Raw genomic sequence first — 24,383 nt, 5'->3', positions numbered from 1 at the left:
CTTTTATATGGGGGCAGGACACAAACGGACAGCCCTTAATACGTTAAAGCGGCCCAGATTGGGGGGCGGCATGGCGATGCCTGTCATGGAGGCCTACTACTTAGCAGGACAACTGCAGAGGTTCACACAATGGGTGGCGGGAAGCAGGGAACCGAACAGGGAAGTGCCTCCTTTCGCTCCGGAGAGGACCGCTGTGTTCCGAACCCTGCTAAGGACGATCAGGCCTCAACAAATCAGTATTAACAAACACAAAGTGATAAACCGTTGCTGGGGTGGGACATACTCTGGGGACCCACCTTTGGGAGGGTTTGGAAAGAGGGGTGGCTACACCCATTTCTTTTTTCTAGTTTCATTCCAGAGCAGGGGCTGGTAGCCCCTGCAACCGGTTTGAAATGGGCTATGTACAGGTGTGAGAAGTGGCCTGGCATATGCTGCCCACTATTCTAGTGGGCACATTGCACCAGTCCAAACGACCCTTATTGATGGTAGGGTAAAGACAACCTTTAAAAAAAGCTATCCTAAGAAGCCTTCAGGCTAAGTCTTGGAGGAATGTAAAGCAGCTTGTTTTGCCAGTCTATAATCTAATGAATGACCAAATGAAAGGAGAACCACACCAGGTATATATATAAAATATATGTATTTATTCTAAACACATCCCTCTAGTCCCTTCATGAGGCTAAAGGCAAAACTACATTCAGTAAACTTAATTAGCACACAGTAAATTAGCACAATATACGTTGAGCCCTAGGGGCGTACCAAACCATTTATTAAGAAAGTGGTATAATAAACACGACTTGCATAGACACAAGGCCCAGAGCCTTTAGAACCGCTGAGGCCACCAGGAACCACACAAGGTAGTGACACGTGCAGTGTGTGAACACAGCCGCGAATCACCATTAACTTCTATGGGGAAAGTCGCAGTTGGAAATTTAAAGATAAAGGACACTTAGGAGAGGAATTTGAGCAAACCCCTTTAGACTTAAGGGGTTCTACGGCCAACACCCATGGGAGTACCAGAGTACTCGAGTTACCTCACCCAGGGAAGCCGGGTGCATAGGTGTCTTTATGTGTCGGGTTTCATCAGCGTTTTCAAAGGCGATCTGCTGCAAGGTGCTGTTGCTGTCGAAGGGGAACGTGTCGAGTGTGATCCAAGCCCAAATTGAAGATGGGAAGAACCTGAAAGCACAGGGGGCAGCGTCTGGGTCACTTGCCAGTGACCAGGGGCCCTATAGTCGAATGCCCACCGATGTCGTGTGATTTCAGGTGAAGAAGGTGAAGCTTGACTCTTCAGACTGAGGACCACGAGGTGTCGACAATAACCAGGTTCTGGATTCAAGCTGTGCCACAAAGGATGTTGAGTGCTGTGCTGTCGGCTTCCGGATTGGACCCAACAAGCCTTGGCAACAGCAACCCACGCAGGAATCAAAGAAATGCTTCGATGTGGACCAGCAAGGAGCGAGGGACTCACCACTTGGTAGGGAGTCAGGGTACGTCTGATGCAAACAGGGAAGCTGAAGGAAAATCATAATGGCCTTTGTAGGGACCCACCAGTCGACGGAACAATGATCGCAAAGGAGCCTCGAGTGGAAATGCAATAAGCAGGCTCACGGAACACTCGTGGAGTGTAGGCCCACAATCTTTGGTGCAGATGGTGCTCGGGGATTGGTCTACAAGTAACCCAAAGCACAACTACAGTGAAGGTTGTAAAGTCAATGCGCTAGCAAAAGTGCACAGTATCCAGAGGGTCCGTTTCCACGTCACGCATGAGGGCTGTGGGTCTCAGCTTTGCTGGGGTTTCGAGTTGGCCTCTGAGATGTCATGAAATCCTCTTCCTGGGCTGCAAATACTTTGGAGCTTGACAGGAGCTTCGGAGATGCAGACTGGCAAATGCTTCATTGGTGCCTGCTTGAGCAGGGGAGTCACTCCTTGACCCCAAGAGAGATTCTTCCATTCTCTAGTTATTCGTAGAGCATTGAAGTTCCAGGATTCAGTTTCAGAGTTTCATCCAGGTGTAATCTAAAGTCCTGTTGCCAGGGGTCCCTTACTTATACTACGAAAATGGGTTGGACATACTCTTGGGACCCACCTATGGGAGGGTCTGGAAAGAGGGTTGGCAAAACCCATTCCCTTTGTCCAGTTTCAAGCCAGAGTAGGGGCTGGTAACCCCAGCAACCAGGTTGAACTGGGCTATGCACAAGGACACCAAATGTGCCCCCAGTGCTGACTTCAAAAAACTCCTGGAGTGCACCCACCCAGCCACAATACACTAAAGCCTGTCTGGGAGGTGGTTACATCTCCCTATGACAGGAAACCTATTGTCCAGGCCTCCTCTGCAGGGGTTTTGTCCAGCAGCGGGAGGCCAGACTCATGTCTGTGGCTGCAGCATCTATTTTGTGATGCCAGGGCTCTTTTAAACTGGGTATACCGGTGTGTACCCCCGTTGCCAGGACTGGCGGGGGGAAGTATGATTCCAAAGTGTTTGACACCAAACACGACATGTTCTCATGCAGCCATTCCAAAGTTAGCATTTACGGCGAAGTTAAAATGCACTTAAGAGTATATGGTCTGGCTGCATCACAGAACAGCCCCAGAGAATAGATTCCAAAGGCTGCCGAGGGGCCCTGCTCATGCATGCATGGGCACACTCTCACACAAAACCCAGCACCCTGCCTTCAGGATGGATAAGGCCTGCCATAGGGGTGACTGATAGGTTTATATGTGTCCGTGATTAACGGTAGATATAGGTAACCTATATCTAAGTAAGGGGTGCATGCATCACCTTACCCAGGCTGCAGTAGCAGCCCTGTGGTGTAATTTTGGAAAGCTTCCCAGGGGTGGCATAATACAAGCTGCAGCCCCTGGTAGGCCTCTGGGGCACCTATGCCCTTGGTTCCTAAGGTACCATCTACCAGGGGCTCATAAGGGTACCCCAGTAACCAAACTGGAGTGTACCTAAAGTACATGGAATCAATTTAGAGAGGAAGCAGCTAGGCTGGGGTCCTGGATAGCAGGGCCCTAGCCAGACTAAAGTCGAAACACAGTGAAATATCAGCAAAAAGTAGGGGTAACCATAAGAAGTAGATCCTACTCTTCTATACCAAGCACTTATAAATTCACAACAGTTCTCAACCTGAGCAAATCTAGGTAAAAAAGTCAATAGAGTCCAATCAAAAAGTACTGATTTTCCAATAAAGTATTTTCAAAAATATATTCTTCTTTATTTCTTCAACAGTTCATATGAGTCACAACGCACAGTTCTTCCAATCATTTTCTTAGTGTACAATTCGTTGCCAACACGTGTTTCGTCCGGCTAATAAGCCTAAGGACATCGTCAGGGCAGTTTAACAAAAAAGGTTTTGTAGGGTAGAGTCTAATGAATTGCGTTTTCTTTAGAAGGAAAGTAACCTGAGTAATGGTTAAATCCCTCTTATATCGTTGCTTGCGATTTCTAAGTAATTAATATCAGGACCTTTTCTTTGCTTGGAAATCTCCAAAGAAAAAACGGGGCACTTTCTTTTTTTGTATATTCACAAGTGATATCTTCTTTTTTTATATTATTCCCGTTTTGTAATCCTCTCGATCGATGTTGGAAATCGAGTTGCCAGTGATTTCCAACATCGATCGAGAGGATTACAAAACGGGAATAATATAAAAAAAGAAGATATCACTTGTGAATATACAAAAAAAGAAAGTGCCCCATTTTTTCTTTGGAGATTTCCAAGCAAAGAAAAGGTCCTGATATTAATTACTTAGAAATCGCAAGCAACGATATAAGAGGGATTTAACCATTACTCAGGTTACTTTCCTTCTAAAGAAAACGCAATCCATTAGACTCTACCCTACAAAACCTTTTTTGTTAAACTGCCCTGACGAAGTCCTTAGGCTTATTAGCCGGACGAAACACGTGTTGGCAACAAATTGTACACTAAGAAAATGATTGGAAGAACTGTGCGTTGTGACTGCATATGAACTGTTGAAGAAATAAAGAAGAATATATTGAACTGTTGAAGATTATATATAACAGTCATACTTTGTATGCCCGTTTGTTTACAACTTTTGACAAGGGTTGTATCTCCACCTTAGAGCATTAACTAGATGACCTAACAAGTTGGATTACATAAGTGAACACTATTCATTGCGCATAAGATTCCCTCTTGTCAGTTCTTGTTTTAAAAAACACTTATAAATTCACCCAGCATTCTTCTTGCAGTACTCTAATCATCCTGTCACCACCCATGCACTCATGCAATGACCCAGGCACTAACACATGCGCTGCTACAATGCCCTGAGAACTACCCATGCAGTCCAGCTATCTCACTGTCACTGCCTATGCACTGCTCCAATCATCCAGCCAGCACCATGTACTTTTCCAATCACTCCACCAAAACCCAAGCACTTACAAATTCACCATGCACTCTCCTTGCAGTACTCTAATCACCCAGCCAGCACCATGTACTTATCCAATCACTCTGCCAAAACCCAAGCACTTACAAATTCACCATGCACTCTCCTTGCAGTACTCTAATCACCCAGCCAGCACCATGTACTTATCCAATCACTCTGCCAAAACCCAAGCACTTATAAATTCACCATGCACACTCCTTGCAGTACTCTAATCATCCAGGCAGTACCCATGCACGCATGCAATGACCCAGGCACGAACACATACACTGCTGCAATCCCCTGAGCACAACCTATACAGTCCAGCCACTCCTTGTCACTACCCATTCACTCCTCCAATCACCCAGCCAGCCCCATGTACTTATCCAATCACTCCACCAAAACCCAAGCACTTCTAAATTCACCATGAACTGTCCTTGCAGCACTCTAATCAGCCGGTCACTACCCATGTACTCATGCAATGACCCAGGCACTAACCAAGCACTGCTAAAATCCCCTGAGCACTCCCCATGCAGTCCAGCCATCTCCCTGTCCCTGTCTATGCACTCCCCCAATCACCCAGCCACCACCATGTACTTATCCAATCACTCACCAAAACCCAAGCACTAATAAATGCACCATGTACTCTCCTTGTAGTACTCTAATCATCCAGTAACTACCCATGTATGCATGAAATGACTCAGGCACTAACTCATGCACTGCTACAATCCCCAGAGCACTACGTAAGCACTCCAGCAATCCCCATGTTACTCCCTGTGCACTCTTCCAATCACCCAGCCAGCACCATGTACTTATCCAATCACTGCATTAAAACCCAAGCACTTATAAATTCAACATGAACTTTTCTTGCAGTGCTCTCATCATCCAGTCAGTACCTATGTACTTATCCAATCACTTTGCCAAAACCCAAGCACTTATACATTCACCATACACTCTCCTTGCAGCACTCTAATCATCCTGTCACTACCCATGCACTCATGCAATGACCCAGGCACTAACTCATGCACTGCTACAATCCCCCTGAGCACTACACATGCAGTACAGCCATCGCCCTCTCACTAACCATGCACTCCATCAATCATTTAGCCAGCACCATGTACTTATTCAATCACTCCGCCAGACCCAAAACACTTATAAATTTACCATGCACTCTCTTTGCAGTACTCTAATCATCCAGTCACTACCCATGTACTCAGGCAATGACGCAGGCACTAACACATGTAGTGTTATAATCCACTGTGCACTATCCATGCAATCCTCTAAACACTTAAACGCTACTCATTCATTCCTCCAATTACCCAGAAAGTACCCATGTAGTGCAGGAAATCTCATGTGATTTCAAAAGATAGCATTTCATTGGATTTTATGTAGAACATTTTTCTTTAGTAATAGAACATTTATATATAGTTATATTAATAATATCAATTTAAAAAAAAAAAAAATCAGATATTCTTCATAATCATTAAGAAAGACTTAACATGACCAAAACAACACAAAAGAGAAAACAAGCAAAGAAAGAATACTATTTAAAGAAAAGACAACAGCAAGAATTAGATGAACTACAACATGTGGGGAAAAAAAGTCTTGCGGTAAAAGAACAGAATAATTTATTAAAGGACTTTCAAGGACTAGAAACAGTTTGCACAATGTAGAAAGTAGAAACAATACCTCAAGAACAAAGAAACATGAAATGAAAAAGGGCAAATTAATGGCAAATCATGTTCTGAAAAAACAAACTATGGTAAAAGAAGAAAATCAATTTGATGAAATAAAGAAACAAATGTTTCACAATAGAGTAGTACAAAATGTATTAAAAGATGGCAAGAAATATAAAAAAGCTCAGCATTTTATAAAAAGAATAAACTGATTGAAACTATTGTTGAAAAGAGTTTTGAATTAAAAAGGAAATTATTCATTTTAGTTTTAAACAGAATGCGATCATTAAAAAAGCCAATGCATTTTATGAAGGCCAGAAGTAAAAAGAAGAGACTAATTAAAATAACTAACTTTTGTTATATTTCTTTGGGTGAATGGAAGCACAGTTCAAGTTCAGAGCATTTTTTTAATGAAGAGAGCTATTTACAAACCAATACATAGGTTCATGCAGTTGATACCAGTGGTCGTGCATATTGAGTGAAGAACGGTTGTGCAATTGAAAAAGAAAAGATGGTTCCTAGAAATGTAGAAGAAGTGATAGCTGATGAAGTTCTAGGGAGATGTGTATACTTGGGATTGTAGTAGAATTTGTAGTATACAACAGGAGTCTATTGATATTTTATGAAATTTATTACGAGCGTACAGTAAAAAATGTGTTGAACAAAAGATTAAGATGCTGTAATGACTAGATCCTTGCAAAGTGAGAAAAAAATACTGGTTTACAAGGTCAATCTCTGTCTTGTCTTTCTAGAAAAGTGTTTTTCATCATTTGAGAATTTTAGCAGTACATCACTCTCAAATGTGGAAGTTAGTAAGAAGATTGTACTACGCAAAAAGTCCAGCAATAATTGTAAGTGACTTAAACAGTGCTCTTTTGCATGGCACAGAATCAGATTTAAAAAAAAGTTTTTGCTCAAATAGTGTTTCGGTATTTTGGTTCTGAATAAGAGTGTAGAGAAAGTGAGAGATTGATAGATGTAGGTTTTGAAGAAGACGTGGAAGATAGTAGTGTTGAGAAGTTTGAAGAAGAAATTATGAAGTTTAAGGTATTTTGTTGTGAATATGTTGTCGACGTACTCACTATAGAAATCAAACTAGGAATGTTGCTCTGTATTTAAGAAGTGAAAAAGAAAACAATGATAAGTGGAAGGAATTTGCAACTTATTTGTTGGTAGAAGATTGCTTTGATTTGGGTACTGATCAACATATTTGTAAATATTGTTATACCAAATTAGAGGACAACAAAATGCCAGCTAAAACTGTATATAATAACCTAGAGTTGTTAGCCTTTAGTCCAGAATTGGTAGATTGAAATACTTTTGATTCCATTCTGATACAATCTATGAATCCGGTTCAGGCTATTGTTTGTATGGAGCCTAAAACAGTTAAGTTGCCTCCCACACATTTACAAAATAGATTAAAAGGAAGAGTTATGTATGTACCTTTAGATTTAAGGAAGAATATCAAAACTATTAGTGTAGAGAAAGAGGACACTGAAGCAGAAGTTATTCTAGTTAATGGAGTTCCTACGAAGAGTCGGAAAATATGGCAATAATTTGTAGATGTGAGCAAAGTGCAAACGGCTACGTTATAGCTCATAAAAAACAATGTTTACTTTAAAAATGTGTATGTGGAAGAAGAAGAAATAGTTTTAGGAGATGATTTGCAAAATTGCAAAACATCCTTCATCCTTTACATTCAAAGGAAGTGATTGGAAATACTATTGAATTATTTCAAATGAAGAAGGCGAAGGGGATTCCCATGAGTGTTTGGGAAAAAAGTTTGAAAGCTCGTTGTTTTCCACAGCTCTTCCCCACTGGAAATGGTGGACGATAGGACAAACGACTGGTACAGATTGCAGCATCAGAATATCAATCAACAAGATTGTACTCAGAAGATCTAATATTTCGACAATGTATTCCATATGTATTTCATCTTTTGTTTGAAAGTGACTTCTCTAGACTTTCGTATGCAGTCAACCACATATTAAAAACAGGAGTTCATCTTCAACATGTTTCTGAAAAGGAATTCATGGACAAAGTACAACAGAGACTTGATCATTGAGAATCTCAATTGATTATTTTGATGGTGTGTCAACGTGGTACTAATGAGTATTGGTATCGTTGTCATGGAGAACTTAAATGTATGTTAAGGAACTTAGGAACCCCTACGTGGTTGGTTACGCTAATGTGTGCTGAATACGCATGGGACAATTTACATAGATTTCTTCAAGAAGCAAATTCAAATATTAAAAACATTACATTCAAGACACCTGGAGAATTGTGTTCCTTGGATCCTGTAAATGTGAACAGATATTTTAATCATAGGTTTCAAGCTATGATGTCTTATCGGCAATAAAAACAACCCATCTCTTGGAGAAGTTATTGATTTCTTTTGGAGAAAGGAGTACCAATCTAGAGGTGCTCGTCATATACATATGCTTCTATGGATCAAGGATGCACCCACAGTTGGATCTGATTCAGATGAGACTGTTTTATCTTTTATTGAAGACTATGTTACATGTGCTACACCAAAAACAAGAGAAGAAAATTGCTTAAGACAACAAGTTTTACGGTTCCAAACTCATTGATTTAACAAATACTGTCGACGGAAATAAAAGTTAAAGGAAAAGTTTTTTTTTTTTTAACATTCTGTTTATTGTTTCAGGTTACATACAATTACAATTACAACTTTCATCATAATACATGACGTTTTGGGTTCATCTGCACAGTACTCAAAATTACAGTATTTCGCATTGTATGTCATATAGCCTACATCATTACACTCGTTAAACCTACATTGCACCAGTCTGAAAGCTTAATATCCGCAATTACTATACATAGCTTATACAACATCCCATCAATCTTGGGGCCATTTGCATGCGATCCCTCCAACAATATGTAAATGTAAATGTATTTGAGCTTGTAAAGCGCACTGCTACCTGTCCGTAGGTTTCCTGGCGCTGTATAACTCTGGGGAACCCGTCCTGGCTTTCCCTGTTGGATGGTCCCTGCTGGGAGTCCCCAAGGTGGAGCCAGGCATCCCCGGAGTTGATGGGGCCGTTGTGGAGATTAGGCAAGCTAATGCCCAGAGTTGCCGAGTGGAACCCCTGATTAGAGTAAGCACCGAAGCGCGAATTATCGAGTCCGCTGACCCAAGTCCACGACCCTGCCGCTTGGGGAATTGAACCCTGGTCCCGGGCCGACTTCTGCTCCCGGGTCTGCCGCCTCTAACCAGTGAGCCACACTACTCCACAATATGTGCCTATATACAGCCTAAGAACAATATTTGTGTCTACCCATCATAAATCTATACTCCATCCAGTGCGTAGCGCTCCAATGTAATTCTCAGTATTCCAGTGATCACTCTCATTGTCAGCTATTATGTTATCAGCCTCTCCTTGTTAAGACTTATCTCTCGGATTGTTAATCAGATAACACGCCAGTGGAGTCCAGATATCATTAGGTCTAGAAGATACTGGTAGTAGTTCCGCATATGTAGCCAGTCTCTCCTGACACATTATTAAGTCATCCAGCCATGTCTTGAATTTGGGCGCTCTTCCCCTACCCCACCTGCAGGCCACCCTTCTCTTGGCCATTAAAAGCGCCATAGCTATGAATCTACGATGTTCTGCTCTTATGGGTTTAACATATCCTAGTAAAGCCAGTAGAGGGTCTGATTTCAAAGGGGTATCTATCATTTTCTGCAATACATTAAACACTTAAATCCAATATTCTTTAACACTCAGGCAATCCCATGCTAAATGTAGAAAATCAGCTCCCTCAGCCTGACATCTGTCACATCTATCCTCCGTCCTAAGCTTGTATCTTCACATCTTAGCTGGGGTGTAGTATATCCTGTGCAAAAACTTATAGTGTATAATTTGTAATCTGCTACTCGCTGAAACTCTCTCCGTCTGCAAGCAGCATGTCTCCCATTGATCATCTGTCAGAGCAGTCCCTACCTCCTCCCCCATTTCACACGCGCCCGTGCGTCAGGCTGTGTGTGCACTGTTTTGTATATCAGGGAGACTAGTCTTATGGGCTTGGCCTTTTCCAGTTTAAGGTGAAGAGGAGTCAGCACTTGAGGTTCCTCCGGGAACCCCGGAGTTATTGATCTTATACTTTGTCTTAGCCTAATGTATAGAAAGACATCCAGCTGAGTCTTTTGTGCCGTCGGAAACATATGGTCAATGGCTCAAAATTTGTTCTCATAATACAGGTCTCCCCAAGTGATTATATTAGCCTTCCGTTTAAAATTATGAATTATTTCTTCCAGCAGCAGTGGAATGTCAGGGTGATATGCTAGTGGCAACAGCGGTGAGTATGACCACGGCACTTCCAGCATTTGTGCAATACTCTGCCAGGCTTTGATCGCACTGCTAAGTGCATTGGGTTGTCTCTCTCTTGTCCCTATATGCATGTGTAGTGCCCCATCTATAGGAATAGGGTGAGCCAACCAATGTTCTGCTGCCACTTGCGGCATATAGCGTGGTTGCTTAACCCAATACCATACGAAATGGGCTTGCGCCGCATTAAAATAGAGTTCAAAATCTGGGATTCCAAACCCACCCTGTGAGTAAGGTCTCATCATTATTTCCCATTGCAATCTGGGCTGCTTGCCTCCCCATACCAGTCTTATCATTTCTGACTTAAGTGTTTAAAAAAATGTGTTCCTGGATAGAATGTGATATTCAGAAAGAGATACAAGAGTTGTGGCAGAATCACAATTTTTATGAATGACGCGCGTCCAGCCATGGACAGAGGTAAAGCCACCCACCTCGTCACGTTCTCTGTCAGCCTAGTCATGGTCGTTCCATAATTCAATCTCAGAAGTTCCCCCCTAACTTTCGTGATCCTGATCCCTAAGCATTTTAAGTCGTCTGCACACCATTCTAAGGGGTAATCCATCACGAAGCGCTCTGTGGCATCCGTGAGTGGGAAGAGGCTAGACTTCCCCCAGTTAATCTGTACCCCAAATAGTCTACCAAAAACGATGAATTCCCTTAGTATTGGGTTCAGGTTCTGTTGTGGGTCTGGGACATACAAGGTGATGTCATCCGCATATAGGGACAAAAGGATTTGGCGCTGGTAACACTGCAGTGCCATATCATTGTGGTTTTGCCACAATTTCGCCGCAATCGTTCCACAGCCAGTGCAAACAATGAAGGTGACGATACAAAAGGGGATGATGGACGGAGCGTTTGAACAAATCAAACACTCACCCCCAGTCAACTGATCTGGGTTTATTCCATCACCATTCTATAGTTCACTCAGCCACCCCAGTTCAGACATGGCTATATGCAAATCAGTCTGACCCTGTGCCTCATGGGAACAGTACAGCCCGAACTGCCAAGCCATGTCTTCCCTGGACCGGAAACAAGCATCCTGGGACCGGTTTTGGATTCATAATCCTTATCAGCCAGGCTATCTTGAATCCAGTGGCCAAGTGAACAAGGGACTCACGTCTGAGCATACCCTGCCACACTTAGGGCGAACAAAGCGATACAAAAGGGGATGCTGGACGAAGCGTTTGAACAAATCAAACACTCACCCCCAGTCAACTGATCTGGGTTTAATCCATCACCATTCTTTAGTTCACTCAGCCACCCTAGTTCAGACATGGCTATATGCAAATCAGTCTGACCCTGTGCCTCATGGGAACAGTACAGCCCGAACTGCCAAGCCATGTCTTCCCTGGACCGGAAACAAGCATCCTGGGACCGGTTTCGGATTCATAATCCTCATCAGCCAGGCTATCTTGAATCCAGTGGCCAAGTGAACAAGGGACTCACGTCTGAGCATACCCTGCCACACTTAGGGCGAACAAAGCGATACAAAAGGGGATGATGGACGGAGCGTTTGAACAAATCAAACACTCACCCCCAGTCAACTGATCTGGGTTTAATCCATCACCATTCTTTAGTTCACTCAGCCACCCCAGTTCAGACATGGCTATATGCAAATCAGTCTGACCCTGTGCCTCATGGGAACAGTACAGCCCGAACTGCCAAGCCATGTCTTCCCTTGACAGGAAACAAGCATCCTGGAACCAGTTTCGGATTCATAATCCTCATCAGCCAGGCTATCTTGAATCCAGTGGCCAAGTGAACAAGGTACTCATGTCTGAGCATACCCTGCCACACTTAGGGCGAACAAAGCGATACAAAAGGGGATGATGGACGGAGCGTTTGAACAAATCAAACACTCACCCCCAGTCAACTGATCTGGGTATAATCCATCACCATTCTTTAGTTCACTCAGCCACCCCAGTTCAGACATGGCTATATGCAAATCAGTCTGACCCTGTGCCTCATGGGAACAGTACAGCCCGAACTGCCAAGCCATGTCTTCTCTTCCCTGGACCGGAAACAAGCATCCTGGGACCGGTTTCGGATTCATAATCCTCATCAGCCAGGCTATCTTGAATCCAGTGGCCAAGTGAACCAGGGACTCACGTCTGAGCATACCCTGCCACACTTAGGGCGAACAAAGCGATACAAAAGGGGATGATGGACGGAGCGTTTGAACAAATCAAACACTCAGCCCCAGTCAACTGATCTGGGTTTAATCCATCACCATTCTTTAGTTCACTCAGCCACCCCAGTTCAGACATGGCTATATGCAAATCAGTCTGACCCTGTGCCTCATGGGAACAGTACAGCCCGAACTGCCAAGCCATGTCTTCCTCGGAAGCTTGTTTCCGGTCCAGGGAAGACATGGCTTGGCAGTTCGGGCTGGACTGTTCCCATGAGGCACAGGGTCAGACTGATTTGCATATAGCCATGTCTGAACTGGGGTGGCAGAGTGGGCTAAAGAACGGTGATGGATTAAACCTAGATCTTTTGACTGGATGTGAGTGTTTGATTGATTCAGATGCTCCGTCCATCACCACCCCCTTTTGTACCACTTTTGGCCGCCATAAGTGTGGCAGGGTATGCTCAGACGTGAGTCCCTTGCTCACTCTGCCACTGGATTCAAGCAAGCCGGGCTGAAGACGGCTGGAATGCCAGAAACCGGTCCTCGGAAGCTTATTTCCAGTCCAGGGAAGACATGGCTTGGCAGTTCGGGCTGGACTGTTCCCATGAGGCACAGGGTCAGACTGATTTGCATATAGCCATGTCTGAACTGGGGTGGCAGAGTGGGCTAAAGAACAGTGATGGATTAAACCCAGATCTTTTGACTGGGTGTGAGTGTTTGATTGATTCAGATGCTCCGTCCATCACCACCCCCTTTTGTACCGCTTTTGGCCGCCACAAGTGTGGCAGGGTATGCTCAGACGTGAGTCCCTTGCTCACTGTGCCACTGGATTCAAGCAAGCCGGGCTGAAGACGGCTGGAATGCCAGAAACCGGTCCTCGGAAGCTTGTTTCCGGTCCAGGGAAGACATGGCTTGGCAGTTCGGGCTGGACTGTCCCCATGAGGCACAGGGTCAGACTGATTTGCATATAGCCATGTCTTAACTGGGGTGGCAGAGTGGGCTAAAGAACGGTGATGGATTAAACCCTGATCGTTTGACTGGGTGTGAGTGTTTGATTGATTCAGATGCTCCGTCCATCACCACCCCCTTTTGTATCGCTTTTGGCCGCCATAAGTGTGGCAGGGTATGCTCAGACGTGAGTCCCTTGCTCACTTTGCCACTGGATTCAAGCAAGCCGGGCTGAAGACGGCTGGAATGCCAGAAACCGGTCCTCGGAAGCTTGTTTCCGGTCCAGGGAAGACATGGCTTGGCAGTTCGGGCTGGACTGTTCCCATGAGGCACAGGGTCAGACTGATTTGCATATAGCCATGTCTGAACTGGGGTGGCAGAGTGGGCTAAAGAACGGTGATGGATTAAACCCAGATCTTTTGACTGGGTGTGAGTGTTTGATTGATTCAGATGCTCCGTCCATCACCACCCCCTTTTGTACCGCACAACAATAAAGGTGACAACGGGCACCCCTGCCTAGCTCCTCTTGTTATGTCAAATGTTTGCGATGTGTGGCCATTAATTAGGATTTTTGCTACCGGTGCAGTATATAGCAATCTGATCCATGATAAAACAAAGGGGGGAACTCCATTCTCTTCATTACTCCAAAGATATAACTCCATTCCACGGAGTCGAATGCCTTAGTGGCGTCTAAAAAAGTCACCGCCAAAGGGAGGTCCAGGGACACTGTATTTAAAATAGCAAAAAGCGTTCTGAGATTGTGAGAGGTGGACCTTCCAGGCACAAAGCCCGATTGGTCTGGCAAGACCAAGTTTTCCATGAGAAGGCTCAGCCGCGTTGCAATGAGTTTGCCCAATATTTTAGCATCGCAGTTAAGAAGCGACAGTGGTCTATAAGAATCGCAAAGTTCCGGCGCTTTACCGGGTTTCAGCAATGAAAGTATGAGGGCCTCTCTCATAGTAGGGGGCAGATGTCCTTCTTCCAGTGCATCTTCATATACTTCCCTAAGCACAGGTGCCATGATGTCAATGTAGGTCTTAAAAAATGTAACTGGTACCCCATCCGTGCCTGTAGCCTTGCCGGATTGCATACTCATTATCGCCTCCCGTACCTCATCCAGTTCGAATGGCGCACATAAAAAAGCCCTCTGCCCGTCACTAAGCCACCCAGAGCTAAATCACCAAGAAAGTCATCCAACTCCATATTGTCTTGTCCTGTTGTGGTATGTAGTGTGCTGTAATGCCCCAGGAATGCGTTAAGTATAGAGTGCGTATCTCGGCAGTCCTCCCCACCCGCATCTCTTACTTCTGTTATGTACGTGGTGCAGCGTGGTTGCCTCACTTTTTGTGCCAGCATCCGACCAGGTCTATCTCCCTCCCCAAAGCTCCTGGCCATCCAATATTTCCTTTTGAATCTCGTTTTCCTCTGCGCTTCCTCCATGTACAGAGTGAGTTTTTCTGAAGGCCGCTTGTGCCGCTCCACATGGTGTCACAGAGAGCTCGGCCTCCAGCCGTTTCAGATCCCCATCTAACTTACGTAATGTGGCCTGTATATCCTTAAGTAATCCTGATCCTTTTGCTATACAATACCCTTGTATTGTCACCTTAAATGCCCCCCAAACTACTTCAACACTTGCAACCGAGTCCTTATTTTGCCTAAAGAAATCGCTGATCTCCTCTCTTAGTTCCTCTTGGAAGACCGTATCTAGTAGGCTAGGTGCATATAGTCTCCAGGGTCTACGCAGTATATTAAAATCTGCAGAGGAAAGCGCCATTAACACTGGTGCATGATCTGAATACGTTCTAGCTAGGTGTTGCGTATCAGCTATCGCAGGGGCCAGTCCCCTAGTCACCAAGAAATAGTCAAGCCTAGCCCAAGTTTGTGCATATGCAGTGAAGTGTGTACCTTCCCACTGCTGTGGATGTGCATGTCGCCATGCGTCTATCAACTGATAGCTCGTCTTAATTTCTTTTACCACTGCCTGTGCCTTAGTGTAATGGTGCGGTGCGGCATGGGATCTATCCGAATTGGGATTATATGCAACATTAAAATCCCCTCCCCAGATGACATGCGTAGACTCTGTCTCAAAAATCTTAGCCCAAACAACAGGCCAGTGTAACTGATTGGGACCCCAACCGCCCCCACGCTATACAGTACCTGCCTTCCGAATCCCATGAAGCTCCAGCCATTTGAAAGGGAGCCTGTTTCTTAACCAGTATCACAGTTCCTCTTGCATATGTGGAATAGGAAGAGAATATTCTAGTCTCTGCCCACTTACTGGCAAAAGTAAGTGGCACATTGTGTGGACATTGAGTCTCTTGTAGCATAGCAATGTGCACATTCTGTCTATCCAAATAAGATAAGATCTGCCTCCTCTTTCTGGGATCTCCCAGTCCCCGCACATTCCATGTAATGATGTTCAGCGTATTTACTGCTGTGTCAGCCATATTGTCCAATTTTTTGCCTTGCAATGAGTGCCAACCTGGGAGGACGCCCCTTCCTTAGCGTATTGTTACATTTCTGAGCCACAATGCAATGTGTAGCCTGCCCATACTGTATCTTCCGAACCCCATCATCTTCACTAATGTGTCCCAGCAACTCAACACATTTCTAACATACAACACCCCCCTTACCTCCCCCCACTCCTCCCTCCCAATGAAGCAACCCAATCTTGACAGTATCTATCGCCCTCCCCCCCACCCACCCACCGCCCAAACAACATATCAAAAAGTGTCTCTAGGTTCACAGCAGCGCGTTTGCTATGTACCAGTTCAGGGGTACACCCTCTGGGGGGCATCTCTAGAGGCCTACACATAAACGCCTCCCCTATTAGGCCCTCTTTGATGTAACTCATCAGGACCTCGTTCCATGGGGAGTCGTACCTGGATCTCAACTACTTTAAACAACTGGTGTACCTTGTAAAATCTCACCTATGCATCTCTACAATACTCATACATACTCGCCATGACCAATGGTCCGTTCCGCGCCTACTTCGTAGTTACTGTGGGTTTTCCTCGTATCTTGCAGGGGAGGATCTTTGAGACCTGCTATGACTTCCCCCTCCGCGGTGCATTCCTTTCACAGTATGAAGAAATTCCTCCACTTGGTGAGGATTGGTGTAAAATCTTTGTTTGCCTTGGTGCGTGACCCTTAATTTCGCCGGGTACAATAGGGGGTAGTCAATTTGCGCTGCTCGCAACTTTTTCTTTACTTCAATAAATTTCCTACGTTCTTCCTGCACTATGGGCGTAAAGTCCGGATAGGTCGAAAACGCATTACCTTCGAAGTTCATGGACTGCTGGGTTCTAGCTGCACATAGGGCCACATCCCTGTCCCGATAGTTCAATAATCGTGCGATTATGGGCCTAGGCGGAGCGCCAGGTGCCGGTCTCGGTCCAAGAGATCTGTGGGCCTGCTCGACAATAAATTGCGATGAAAACACCACTGCACCTATAGTTGCTATCAACAGTTTCTCCACGTATTCCTCAATTTTACCAGTTTTGGTTGTCTCTGAAATACCTATTACACGTATGTTGTTCCGGCGGCTGCGGGCTTCCAAATCCTCATTCTTAGCCGCTATTGTCCTCAGGATTTTATCCATTCGCGCAAATTGTGCCGTATGGCCAGCTGTGGTGTTGTCAGTTTCAGATATTCGCCTTTCCGTTTCTTTTATGCATTCCTTATGCGCATCCTGCTTGTGTGCTATGGCGTCCATTCTGGAGGACCACTTTGTCCACCACGTTCGCAAATCCCTGCCTCATTTCTTGCAGTATATTAAGCATGTCCACGTTTTGTGACGTGCTGCCACCATTGCCACGGTCTTCCCCCTCAGGCTCGTGATCACTCTGCTTGTGCTTGGTTATGTTTTTGGCTGATTCAAAGTTGATTTTTGGCTAGTGTGAGAAGTTGGCCTGATAGGTGATGTTTCCAATTCTGGAACCACCTGTTATCAGACCAAACAATCCCTTATGGTGTCTGGTTGTAAGTCAACCTTATTAGACAAGCTATCCTAGGGGTAGCATGGACTAAGCAGCCTAAAGGCTTAACTTAAGAGGTCGTGTTAAGCGAGCTGTTTTACCACATACAATCCTGTAATATCAAATGAAAGGACACCACACAAGTATATATTATAAAAATATATGTATTTATTACTAAAAACAATCCCCAGTATTCTTTATGAATAAAGGGGCACAAGCGTTAAATCAAAAGCACAGTATAACATACAAAGTTGCACAAATATGGATGAGGGCGAGGGGCCACTCAGACCATATACTAAAAAAATGGTATAAGAGATACCAATCAATCAGTGGTTAGGCCTAGGGCCTAGGGAATCGCTGGGAGCAGTCGGGACAAGCAATGCTGAAGTCGGGAAAAGCCCGCGGGATTCGGGTGCAGTGCAGAAAGTGCACGCATGCATCAATGTTAACCAATGGTGCGTAAAAGTTACAAAGTTAAAGTTTAAGGACACTTCCGCTGAACCTAGAGGAACAAAACTTAAGACACAGACCCTAGAGGTGTGTACCAGTGTGGGAACACGGGCGTTGCAATGTTACCTCACCCACAGGAAGTGGGTGCACAGGGTCGAAGTTGAGTCGGGTTTCGTCACGCAGGCTCTTGGTGCTTGAAGCTGAAAGGGCTGCAGGCAGGGTGAAAGAGAAGTGTCCGGTGGAGTCCAAGGGTGGACTCAAGTCGAAAAGTACCTGAAAGCAGAGGGGACAGAGTCTGGGTCACTCAGCAGTGACCAGGGTGGAACCAGGACGGAACCAGGCAATGTCAGGCGCAATCAGGTGTTTGTCGAGGAGCTTCTCTCCGCTGTCAAGTGGGCTCTGGGGCATCTGCGACGTCCAGGAGCGGGTCACGATCTGTCCCACGCAGGCTCTCGCCGTCGGCGCTGTCGGCTTCAAGATTGGAGCAAACAACACTTGGCAAAAGCAATCCACGCGGAACCGGGAGATTGCTTCTCACTCGAACCAGGAGGGTCAGAGTGGGGGCTCCTTTTCAGGGGAGCTGGTGCAGATCTGATTCAGAAAAGGGGGTGGTGATGAACAGAGTGTCTGAATTAAGCAGACCACTCTTACCCAGTCCAAAGATCAGGGCTTGATCCATCACCGTTTTTTAGCTCACTGCACCATCCCAGCTCAGAACCTGGCTACATGCAAATTAGTCTGTTCCCGTCCCAGTGCATGATGGGAACAGGGCAAACCAAACTACCAAGCCAATTCTTATACTGGGAAGGAAACAAGCTTCCGGGGACCGGTTTCTGGCATTTCAGCCGTCGTCGGCCCGGCTTGCTTGAATCCTGATGGTGCAATGAGCAAGGGACTCACATCTGAGTATACCCTTCCACGCTTATGGTGGACAAAATGATTCAGAAAAGGGGGTGGTGATGAACAGAGTGTCTGAATTAAGCAGACCACTCTTACCCAGTCCAAAGATCAGGGCTTGATCCATCACCGTTTTTTAGCTCACTGCACCATCCCAGCTCAGAACCTGGCTACATGCAAATTAGTCTGTTCCCGTCCCAGTGCATGATGGGAACAGGGCAAACCAAACTACCAAGCCAATTCTTATACTGGGAAGGAAACAAGCTTCCGGGGACCGGTTTCTGGCATTTCAGCCGTCGTCGGCCCGGCTTGCTTGAATCCTGATGGTGCAATGAGCAAGGGACTCACATCTGAGTATACCCTTCCACGCTTATGGTGGACAAAATGATTCAGAAAAGGGGGTGGTGATGAACAGAGTGTCTGAATTAAGCAGACCACTCTTACCCAGTCCAAAGATCAGGGCTTGATCCATCACCGTTTTTTAGCTCACTGCACCATCCCAGCTCAGAACCTGGCTACATGCAAATTAGTCTGTTCCCGTCCCAGTGCATGATGGGAACAGGGCAAACCAAACTACCAAGCCAATTCTTATACTGGGAAGGAAACAAGCTTCCGGGGACCGGTTTCTGGCATTTCAGCCGTCGTCGGCCCGGCTTGCTTGAATCCTGATGGTGCAATGAGCAAGGGACTCACATCTGAGTATACCCTTCCACGCTTATGGTGGACAAAATGATTCAGAAAAGGGGGTGGTGATGAACAGAGTGTCTGAATTAAGCAGACCACTCTTACCCAGTCCAAAGATCAGGGCTTGATCCATCACCGTTTTTTAGCTCACTGCACCATCCCAGCTCAGAACCTGGCTACATGCAAATTAGTCTGTTCCCGTCCCAGTGCATGATGGGAACAGGGCAAACCAAACTACCAAGCCAATTCTTATACTGGGAAGGAAACAAGCTTCCGGGGACCGGTTTCTGGCATTTCAGCCGTCGTCGGCCCGGCTTGCTTGAATCCTGATGGTGCAATGAGCAAGGGACTCACATCTGAGTATACCCTTCCACGCTTATGGTGGACAAAATGATACAGAAAAGGGGGTGGTGATGAACAGAGTGTCTGAATTAAGCAGACCACTCTTACCCAGTCCAAAGATCAGGGCTTGATCCATCACCGTTTTTTAGCTCACTGCACCATCCCAGCTCAGAACCTGGCTACATGCAAATTAGTCTGTTCCCGTCCCAGTGCATGATGGGAACAGGGCAAACCAAACTACCAAGCCAATTCTTATACTGGGAAGGAAACAAGCTTCCGGGGACCGGTTTCTGGCATTTCAGCCGTCGTCGGCCCGGCTTGCTTGAATCCTGATGGTGCAATGAGCAAGGGACTCACATCTGAGTATACCCTTCCACGCTTATGGTGGACAAAATGATTCAGAAAAGGGGGTGGTGATGAACAGAGTGTCTGAATTAAGCAGACCACTCTTACCCAGTCCAAAGATCAGGGCTTGATCCATCACCGTTTTTTAGCTCACTGCACCATCCCAGCTCAGAACCTGGCTACATGCAAATTAGTCTGTTCCCGTCCCAGTGCATGATGGGAACAGGGCAAACCAAACTACCAAGCCAATTCTTATACTGGGAAGGAAACAAGCTTCCGGGGACCGGTTTCTGGCATTTCAGCCGTCGTCGGCCCGGCTTGCTTGAATCCTGATGGTGCAATGAGCAAGGGACTCACATCTGAGTATACCCTTCCACGCTTATGGTGGACAAAATGATTCAGAAAAGGGGGTGGTGATGAACAGAGTGTCTGAATTAAGCAGACCACTCTTACCCAGTCCAAAGATCAGGGCTTGATCCATCACCGTTTTTTAGCTCACTGCACCATCCCAGCTCAGAACCTGGCTACATGCAAATTAGTCTGTTCCCGTCCCAGTGCATGATGGGAACAGGGCAAACCAAACTACCAAGCCAATTCTTATACTGGGAAGGAAACAAGCTTCCGGGGACCGGTTTCTGGCATTTCAGCCGTCGTCGGCCCGGCTTGCTTGAATCCTGATGGTGCAATGAGCAAGGGACTCACATCTGAGTATACCCTTCCACGCTTATGGTGGACAAAATGATTCAGAAAAGGGGGTGGTGATGAACAGAGTGTCTGAATTAAGCAGACCACTCTTACCCAGTCCAAAGATCAGGGCTTGATCCATCACCGTTTTTTAGCTCACTGCACCATCCCAGCTCAGAACCTGGCTACATGCAAATTAGTCTGTTCCCGTCCCAGTGCATGATGGGAACAGGGCAAACCAAACTACCAAGCCAATTCTTATACTGGGAAGGAAACAAGCTTCCGGGGACCGGTTTCTGGCATTTCAGCCGTCGTCGGCCCGGCTTGCTTGAATCCTGATGGTGCAATGAGCAAGGGATTCACATCTGAGTATACCCTTCCACGCTTATGGTGGACAAAATGATTCAGAAAAGGGGGTGGTGATGAACAGAGTGTCTGAATTAAGCAGACCACTCTTACCCAGTCCAAAGATCAGGGCTTGATCCATCACCGTTTTTTAGCTCACTGCACCATCCCAGCTCAGAACCTGGCTACATGCAAATTAGTCTGTTCCCGTCCCAGTGCATGATGGGAACAGGGCAAACCAAACTACCAAGCCAATTCTTATACTGGGAAGGAAACAAGCTTCCGGGGACCGGTTTCTGGCATTTCAGCCGTCGTCGGCCCGGCTTGCTTGAATCCTGATGGTGCAATGAGCAAGGGACTCACATCTGAGTATACCCTTCCACGCTTATGGTGGACAAAATGATTCAGAAAAGGGGGTGGTGATGAACAGAGTGTCTGAATTAAGCAGACCACTCTTACCCAGTCCAAAGATCAGGGCTTGATCCATCACCGTTTTTTAGCTCACTGCACCATCCCAGCTCAGAACCTGGCTACATGCAAATTAGTCTGTTCCCGTCCCAGTGCATGATGGGAACAGGGCAAACCAAACTACCAAGCCAATTCTTATACTGGGAAGGAAACAAGCTTCCGGGGACCGGTTTCTGGCATTTCAGCCGTCGTCGGCCCGGCTTGCTTGAATGCTGATGGTGCAATGAGCAAGGGACTCACATCTGAGTATACCCTTCCACGCTTATGGTGGACAAAATGATTCAGAAAAGGGGGTGGTGATGAACAGAGTGTCTGAATTAAGCAGACCACTCTTACCCAGTCCAAAGATCAGGGCTTGATCCATCACCGTTTTTTAGCTCACTGCACCATCCCAGCTCAGAACCTGGCTACATGCAAATTAGTCTGTTCCCGTCCCAGTGCATGATGGGAACAGGGCAAACCAAACTACCAAGCCAATTCTTATACTGGGAAGGAAACAAGCTTCCGGGGACCGGTTTCTGGCATTTCAGCCGTCGTCGGCCCGGCTTGCTTGAATCCTGATGGTGCAATGAGCAAGGGACTCACATCTGAGTATACCCTTCCACGCTTATGGTGGACAAAATGATTCAGAAAAGGGGGTGGTGATGAACAGAGTGTCTGAATTAAGCAGACCACTCTTACCCAGTCCAAAGATCAGGGCTTGATCCATCACCGTTTTTTAGCTCACTGCACCATCCCAGCTCAGAACCTGGCTACATGCAAATTAGTCTGTTCCCGTCCCAGTGCATGATGGGAACAGGGCAAACCAAACTACCAAGCCAATTCTTATACTGGGAAGGAAACAAGCTTCCGGGGACCGGTTTCTGGCATTTCAGCCGTCGTCGGCCCGGCTTGCTTGAATCCTGATGGTGCAATGAGCAAGGGACTCACATCTGAGTATACCCTTCCACGCTATGGTGGACAAAATGATTCAGAAAAGGGGGTGGTGATGAACAGAGTGTCTGAATTAAGCAGACCACTCTTACCCAGTCCAAAGATCAGGGCTTGATCCATCACCGTTTTTTAGCTCACTGCACCATCCCAGCTCAGAACCTGGCTACATGCAAATTAGTCTGTTCCCGTCCCAGTGCATGATGGGAACAGGGCAAACCAAACTACCAAGCCAATTCTTATACTGGGAAGGAAACAAGCTTCCGGGGACCGGTTTCTGGCATTTCAGCCGTCGTCGGCCCGGCTTGCTTGAATCCTGATGGTGCAATGAGCAAGGGACTCACATCTGAGTATACCCTTCCACGCTAATGGTGGACAAAATGATTCAGAAAAGGGGGTGGTGATGAACAGAGTGTCTGAATTAAGCAGACCACTCTTACCCAGTCCAAAGATCAGGGCTTGATCCATCACCGTTTTTTAGCTCACTGCACCATCCCAGCTCAGAACCTGGCTACATGCAAATTAGTCTGTTCCCGTCCCAGTGCATGATGGGAACAGGGCAAACCAAACTACCAAGCCAATTCTTATACTGGGAAGGAAACAAGCTTCCGGGGACCGGTTTCTGGCATTTCAGCCGTCGTCGGCCCGGCTTGCTTGAATCCTGATGGTGCAATGAGCAAGGGACTCACATCTGAGTATACCCTTCCACGCTTATGGTGGACAAAATGATTCAGAAAAGGGGGTGGTGATGAACAGAGTGTCTGAATTAAGCAGACCACTCTTACCCAGTCCAAAGATCAGGGCTTGATCCATCACCGTTTTTTAGCTCACTGCACCATCCCAGCTCAGAACCTGGCTACATGCAAATTAGTCTGTTCCCGTCCCAGTGCATGATGGGAACAGGGCAAACCAAACTACCAAGCCAATTCTTATACTGGGAAGGAAACAAGCTTCCGGGGACCGGTTTCTGGCATTTCAGCCGTCGTCGGCCCGGCTTGCTTGAATCCTGATGGTGCAATGAGCTGGGATGGGGCAGTGAGATAAATAACGGTGATGGATCAAGCCCTGATCTTTGGACTGGGTAAAGAGTGGTCTGCTTAATTCAGACACTCTGTTCATCACCACCCCCTTTTCTGTATCGTTTTTGGCCACTATAGGTGTGGCAGGGTATACTCAGACATGAGTCCCTTTCTCACTGCTCCATCAGGATTCAAGCAAGCCGGGCCGAAGAGGCTGAAATGCCAGAAACCGGTCCCCGGTAGCTTGTCTCCTTTCTGGTGAAGAATTGGCTTGGTAGTTTGGTCTGCCCTGTTCCCATGATGCACTGGGCCAGGGACAGACTAATTTGCATATAGCCAGGTTCTGAGCTGGGATGGGGCAGTGAGATAAATAACGGTGATGGATCAAGCCCTGATCTTTGGACTGGGTAAAGAGTGGTCTGCTTAATTCAGACACTCTGTTCATCACCACCCCCTTTTCTGTATCGTTTTTGGCCACTATAGGTGTGGCAGGGTATACTCAGACATGAGTCCCTTTCTCACTGCTCCATCAGGATTCAAGCAAGCCGGGCCGAAGAGGCTGAAATGCCAGAAACCGGTCCCCGGTAGCTTGTCTCCTTTCTGGTGAAGAATTGGCTTGGTAGTTTGGTCTGCCCTGTTCCCATGATGCACTGGGCCAGGGACAGACTAATTTGCATATAGCCAGGTTCTGAGCTGGGATGGGGCAGTGAGATAAATAACGGTGATGGATCAAGCCCTGATCTTTGGACTGGGTAAAG

General features: G+C 46.2%; 1 protein-coding gene across 1 annotated transcript in view; it reads right to left on the bottom strand.

Moving 5' to 3' along the window:
* IL1RAPL1 (interleukin 1 receptor accessory protein like 1) overlaps positions 1 to 24,383 on the bottom strand; it is a 2,344,491-nt gene that overhangs the window by 2,179,511 nt on the left and 140,597 nt on the right. The gene's annotated exons all lie outside the window — the stretch shown is intronic.

The sequence above is a fragment of the Lissotriton helveticus genome, chromosome 8 (genome assembly GCF_964261635.1).
Source record: "Lissotriton helveticus chromosome 8, aLisHel1.1, whole genome shotgun sequence".
NCBI classification, from domain to species: Eukaryota; Metazoa; Chordata; class Amphibia; order Caudata; family Salamandridae; genus Lissotriton; species Lissotriton helveticus.
This window is presented reverse-complemented; position numbering and strand designations above follow the sequence as displayed.